Genomic DNA, 6,606 nt, shown 5'->3' with positions numbered 1-6,606 from the left:
GATGTAAAATTTTGTGCCATAGCCACACACCATCAAATTTTACAACTAAACAAGTAGCATCCTCTATATCATGATAGATTAAATTACTCCTACTTTGATCACCCTTTTCAATCTGTTTTCCATTTGTGTCATGTATCTTAGCAATCTTGTTTTCAAAATCAACCTTACATCTCAAATTATTAGTTGGGATACACTCAAAAAATTATAGTTAAGTCCTTCAACATAGTACATTATCACATAAGATCTTATCTATGAGTTTGATAGAGCATTTTCCTTTATCAAACATGGTGCATCATTACCAAATCTTACACTATTTCCATCATAACAATTCAGGATAATGAACTTACTTTTGTCTCTAGTCATGTGATGTGAACACCCCCTATCAATGGTCCATCTATAATTCTTGCTCACACAAGTGCAGTTACCTCATCTTCATTAGATTCATCCTTCATTGAAACATATAGAAATTCATCATCATGTTCATTAGATTCATCTCTTGTTTCCTTTTTAGCAATGTAGCATGACTTTTTGCCTTTGTCTTTGTAGGCCTTGTTGTCTTCATCTCTTTAGCTCTTGTATTTGTCACCACCTCTGTAATTCTTCTTCTTTGGGAATCTAGTAGTAATTTGACCAACCTCATTGCAATTGAAATAAATGATAGATAATTTACCTTTGACCTTACCTTTACCTTTGTGAAATCTTCTTGTTAGTAGTGCTTTAAGTTGTTCTACATCCTCCTCATCTATATCATTCTCACTAGACACATACTTCTTCTTTTTCTTCTTTTTCTTTTCATCAATTTCCTTCAATGATACCTTAGATTTGAAAGTAGATTCAATATTATTAGATCTATAATTATCAAATTTAGATAGCACAAAAGTAGCAAGTCTACCTACTAGACCTTCAAGTGATAGTTTATTCACGAGTATGCATTTTAGTTCTTATATTGCAGAAACTCTAATAGCATATATAGGCAACAATGTCCTTAAAGATTTTCTTAGTACAGTATCATCATCTATATTACCAGTAGCTCCTCTTATTGCATTAACAACTTCTTTTATCCTTTCAACATATTGAGCAATATTTTCACCTTCTTCGATTCTCATATCAACAAACTTATCTCTGAGACTTTTAGCTTTGGCTCTTAGAACATTTATATGTTCTCCATAAATAGTAGTTGGGGAATCCCACATTTTCTTTGCATGATCAAGACCTTTGATATCATCAAATTCTACATATCTTAGGGTAGAGGTAATCTCTAGCATTTCCTAGCTATGTTCTTTCTTCATTTTCATATCCTCAATAGTTGGGCACCAATAGGATCAACATGCTCATTGGAAATGGTAGATTGTGCATGATCTCCATGTCCTCCAAGGTATAGCTTCATCAAAATTTTCCATGTAGGAAAGTTATCTCTATTAAGCTTGGGTACTTCTCTTTTTGACATTTTGATCTTTATGCTTCTACTACCTTCAAACTAGTTCTTTTAAGTAGATGACTCTGATACCAATTGTTGGAATACTTTAGAATAAATGAGGGGGGGGGGTGGGGTTGAATTGGTTATCTAAGGTCCAAATGTATAAATAAAACTTTTCATAGCTTAATGAACCCATAAAAATTTGACTTCATGCATGCATTCTTAAGATTATGCAATCACTTAAAACTTGTAGGTTGCTATTAAATCAAGTTGCAAAAATGTAAATATAAAACATAACAGATTCATCAACACACTTGACATAATGATTTATGTGGAAACCCAATTTGGGAAAAAATACCAATAACATGCTACAATCTTTCACTCTTCTAAAGTGATGCCTTGTGAAAGGCCAACCCTATTAAAGGTTACAATACACTCTATTAAATGTGACCTTGTTAAAGGATTTCAATCACCCTTTTAGGAGTGATCCTTTTTAGAGGACTTTAAACCATTCACTTGGAATGTCACCTAGTTAAAGGATTTATAAATAACTATTAGGTCAACCCTAATCCAAAGGATTTACCCTAGACTAATACAATTAGTAGATAGTAATAGTAAGGCTTGATCTGATAACAACTTACAACTCCATTTGCAAATTATAGATCTCTATTTCTGTTCTCCATTGTACTTGGTCTTCACTCATTGTAGCTCTAATAGTTTGTTCACCCTTCAAGCATTCATATCCTTAAGCCTTCTTGCTTAACATGATATTGCATACTCTTCTCTTAGGTCACTTGATGAAGCAAAAACCTTGTCTCATTGAATTCCTTAGGTTCTTGCAGATGACAACCTTTGCTTCTAACCAGTCATTCCCATAAATATAAAATTAAGATCTTTTGCCACTCTTTCTCCATTGTCCAATTTAGGGTTTGGATGGATTAGCAAGGATACAATGAATCTATCTCATATTCCATATCTCTTCTAAAAAATTCTCCTTGAATCCTCTTTGAATTCACCTAAAAATGGTTCACCTTGAATTGTGTGCCTCTAGTCCAAGAAAAAAAACTTTTTGGCTTAGATCCATCAAATTCATGATCTTTAAAATAATGTAGCAGCTCAGCATTATCTAGCATTTGATGCTCGACACATACTACATTGCTCGACATCCTTTATAAAATCACTCGACATGAACTAAAGTTTATTGGTGCTCAAAATCAACTAAAATTTACTCGGCATCCACTATTCTACTTGGCATACACTAGAATAGACTTTTACTCAACTCTAGTTGATTTTCTACTTGGCTTGCACTAACTTTTATCAACACCTACTATCTACTCGGTCAATCTGGGTAGACAAACTTTGTGTATCTTATTCTTCTAAATTTTCTTAGTGTAACCAACCTTTGTAACCTTAAGTAGATTACCAATACATCATGTTATCACTGTCTAAACTAATTCTTGTACTCTTTTACATAATCATAACTCAACCTTTCCTCTAGGTGCTATGTTTACATCTTTTGATCAAATCCTCTTCATCAATCAGATAAGTTATAGTACTTAAATCATATAAGTAGTTGTCTTACTAGCAAATAGTAGTTTTGAAATCAGTGAAAAAGTAATGATTGAAATATATTGATCATACTTGTATATTCTCAACAATCTCCCTCAAACAATCTCTCTCTTGAATTGTGTTCAATCTATTCTCTCAACAAGTAATGCTATGTTTTGTGATGAAAGTTATTATGTATGATCATATGTACAAATGTTGATTACATCTTGTACATTTCCAGTCAACATCCATGAAGGTAGATGTATAAGTAAAAATATTGACATGTATATAGCTATTGACACCTTTGTCGTTGATGTCAAAAAGGAAGAGATATAAAATAAATTGTATGTATATATGTAAGGCAGAGTAGTGTAGAAAATTGTAGTAGACTAAATAATTATAATCTAAGGGGGAGTTATATTGTAAATAGGAGATATAAGGAAAGATGGTGTAACTATTGAAAACAATTGGTTAATTGTGTATTCTCTTTGATGTTACACAAAATGTCATATCATTTCTAGTTAGTGTATGTCAAGCTCACTTGGGTGATGAAGACAATTTCCTATGTCTGTCGAGCATTCTAGGGTTTGTCATGTGCATAAGACAGTGTCTACTAAGTACATTCAGGCATCAAAGGGATGTTTATAGAAGTTGAGTGTTAATCGAGCTCACTCTATTAATTGAGTAAATATTAGATGGAACCAATGTTAATCAATCTCACTCAGTTACCAAAGGAATTATGTGAATATGTAGTGTTAACTGAGTTCGCTTGGTTAACATAGGAAAATCATTTCTGAGTTAGTGTCTACTGAGTAGAAAACATATAAAACATAAAAGAAAATAACAAAATAATTAATATTTTGAGCCTTGATTCATTTTATAAGTTAGAGTATTTTCTTGTTTTGACATATTGAGTTCAATTGATTTTATTTTTTTGTTCTAGGCAACTTAGGAGATGAATATTAAGTATTCTAAGTTGTATTAGAGCTGAATTGACAATGTATAAGATATAAATAATAGGTCAAGTTGTGAATTGAGTGTGAAAAAGTAATAGAAGATTTGAAGATTCTTAGAGAAGTGAATTAGACAGATAAGCAGAATATCCTTATTGAGATGCAAAGATACAATTGATCAGAATGGATCAAGTAAGCAAGCTAGAATTGTGATATGTAATCAACAATTTATTTGCATCAGAAATAAGGTCATCTCATTGTTACTCTCTAGCCATTGTAGCACTGATCTAAATCTCTTAATAGAGTTTTCTTAACAACTATTTTTAAATCTTCTAACAAGATGGCATTTCTAGATTGAAGTGTTTAAAGATCTCTAACAAGGCCACTCCTAATAGGGTGATCAAATTTTCTAACAAGGTCACACTTAACAGTGTTTTCTATAACCTTTAACATGGTTGGATGCTAATAGGGCTCACTTTAGAAGAGTGAAAATTAGTAACTAGTTGGAATTGGTGGTTTCTGCCAAATTGGGTTTCCACATTGAATCTTTGTGTCACTTGTGTTCATGCTATTTCTTTTATGTGTATACAAGTAAGTTAAGTAAGATTAATCATACATAATATATTAATATTTTCATGTTAAGAAATTGCCAAGTTATTTCAGTGTTTGGCGAGTGGCAATATTTGCTAGTGTAAACCAAGTGACTATGTATTTACCGAGCTTCAATATTTTTAGTAAATTTTATTCTGACATCTAAGGGATCTGGAATTTATTTTTGTGGTAACTAATTCACCCCTACCGTCTCAATTATTCCTCTTATATTTCTAACAATTGCTATAAGAGCTTCTTGGTTCTTGTAGAGAAAGGTTTCAAGGAGCGACGCTAAAGATCAGGATGTCTTATGGGAGAGATATTCCCAAGCTAAATAGATATAATTTTGAAGCATGGAAGGAACTTATAAAGTTACATCTAGCAACGATTAGTGATTCAATTTTGAAATATTTAAACACAACTTCCAAATCTCCTACTAGTACAATGACTATAGAAGAAACTACTGAAAAGAAAAATTGTAATATCATTTTGATTGACATGGCATCAGCTCTTAACTATGTTGAATTTGATGAGGTCAAAGGATGTGCTACTTCTCATGACATGTGGACCAAACTAAAGAATATCTATGGAAGTGATGATAATGTGAAAAGAGCTAAGGTAGAAATCTTGAGAGGTCAGTTTGATCAGATGAACATGAGGGAAGATGAAAACATTGTGAAATATGTAGAAAGAAGTAAAGCTAGTGTCAGTGTCATCAAAGCCTCTAGAGGAAAATTTGAAGACGTAACAGTGGTAAGAAAGGTACTCAAAACCCTTCTTTCTATCTATACAATCGGAGTGTCTACTATTCAAGAAATGAGATATGATCCAAATAACCAAATAACATTGGATGCTCTAGTTGGAAGATTGACTGCATTTGAACTAGATAATTATGATAATTATACTCCTAGTTCTAGCAATTTTGAGTGTACATTTGAAGCCAAGGTATCACTCAAGAAAAAAGCTAAAAGATATAAAATAAGATAATTTGGAAGTGAAGAAGAAGATAGTTCTGATAGTGATCTTGAAACCATTGAAGCATTTCTTGCAAGAAGGTATCCTAGAGGTAAAGGAAAGTATAAAAGTAAAATCCCATTAATCTATTTCTCTTGTGAAGAAGATGGAAACATTTTTGCAAGGTGCCCAAATAGAGAAGACAAATATGAAAAGAAGCACAACAAGTACAAAGGCAAGAAGGATTTCTAGAACTTTAAGGACTACAATGATGAAGGAAAGAAATCTTGTTTTATGGCTAAAGATTTAGATAGTAGTAAAGATGATGAAATGGTATATATTTCTGTAAAAGATGAATCTAATGATGAAGGAGATAAAATGGAACTTATTTCTCATGATAGAAAAAATGACACATGGATTATTGATAGTGGCTTCTTACATCATATGACTGGTGACAAAAAAAAGTTTGAAGATATGGAACATTATTATGGTCAAAGTGTGAAATTTGGATACAATCAACCTTATTGCATAAAGGGAAAAGGTTGTATCTAATGAACCAATGAACTTATATGCGATAATGCTTTTTGGTTTGAATGTATAAAGCATAATATACTGAGTCTGGCATAGTTGAACAACATTCAATTCAAGGTAGAATTAATGAATGGGAAGACCAAGCTACTAGATGGAAAAGGAAATTTGGTTCCAAGTCTAGCAAAAAAACAAAAGGTAACCTATTCTACCTAGATCTTAGTGGAAGTTCATGCTTTATTGCTCAAGTACAAGAAAGTTGGTTATGGCATAAAATTTTATGTCATGTGAACTTTCATAATCTAATCAAAATAAGTAAGAAGAAAAGAGTAAGATATATTTATAGTCTAAGAAAACTTGATATGGGCCTATGCAAATATTGTCAAATTGGTAAGATGGGAAAGACAAGTTTCAAAAGAAAAGACTATCATTCAGAAGAAGTCTTGGAGCTGGTTCATATAGATTTATGTGAACCTATTGGAATAGAGAGCTACAATGCAGATAAGTATTTTATTCTATTTTTTGATGATTATTCTAGAAAGATGACTGTAATGTATTTGAAAGAAAAGTCTAAAAAATTTCAAAAATTTAAGTGGTATCTAGCAAGAATAGAGA

This window comes from Cupressus sempervirens, chromosome 2 (genome assembly GCF_028749045.1).
Source record: "Cupressus sempervirens isolate cs-2001-9-10 chromosome 2, ASM2874904v1, whole genome shotgun sequence".
Taxonomy (NCBI): Eukaryota; Viridiplantae; Streptophyta; class Pinopsida; order Cupressales; family Cupressaceae; genus Cupressus; species Cupressus sempervirens.
This window is presented reverse-complemented; position numbering follows the sequence as displayed.